This window comes from Atractosteus spatula, chromosome 7 (genome assembly GCF_055471065.1).
Source record: "Atractosteus spatula isolate fAtrSpa1 chromosome 7, fAtrSpa1.hap1, whole genome shotgun sequence".
Classification (NCBI taxonomy): Eukaryota; Metazoa; Chordata; class Actinopteri; order Semionotiformes; family Lepisosteidae; genus Atractosteus; species Atractosteus spatula.
Genome location: NC_142712.1, coordinates 1,342,664 through 1,343,475, shown reverse-complemented (window position 1 = coordinate 1,343,475; position 812 = coordinate 1,342,664).

The following is an 812-nucleotide window of genomic DNA, read 5'->3' as shown; positions in this document are numbered from 1 at the left end:
GTGTTTGTTTCTACTTTCATGTGTAATTATTTCATTCAAGTGTAATTAATGAGTGACATTGCACATCCCGTTGCCTCAGGTGGACAGACAGTGGTTCTCGAGTGAGTGTGTGTAAGCAAAACAGGTTTGAAAACTCACTTATTTTATAGTTCAGAATTTGTCTTGACTTGTTGTTCAGGGTTGACAGGGTTATCGTTCATGCAGGCCATTTGGTATTTTCTGAAAATCAGTGTTTTTCTTCGTGCTTGTTTCAAATTGAATTTGGATTCTTGTAAAATAAACATAGAGCCATGCCTGGGTAACAAGACTACCCTTCTATATGTCTTTCACTTACATATAACAACTTTTTTCCAAAGCACTGTATTTGCACGATCCTACAGTACTCTAGTACTCTTGAAAAATTCTAAACGCTGCTCTGGCAGTCTGAGCTGCCTCTGCACGGAGCAGTAAATTCAAGGAGACACGTTTCCTGACTGGGGGCAGATGGCAGAGTTGAGCTGTCAGCTACTGGCATGGAATAGTCACAGCATCACAGCAAAATCACAGCATCATCATCTGCTGTCCATGTGAATGGCAAGGTGGTTTCACTGGATTAATCATGGATGGACACGGTGGCACTGTAATAAAGCTCAACATTCAGCTGGGCTTTTGCTTTATAGTGCAAAACGGATTTTAACTGATCATCTTCCCTAATCTTTAGGACTCTAACTTCTCCCACCCTTTCTGAAGTAGCATGTGAAACTCGGTGGATCTTATTGTCTGCTCTTAGGTAATGCTCTTTATAGCAGTATCACAGATCGTGTTGAGTAAAT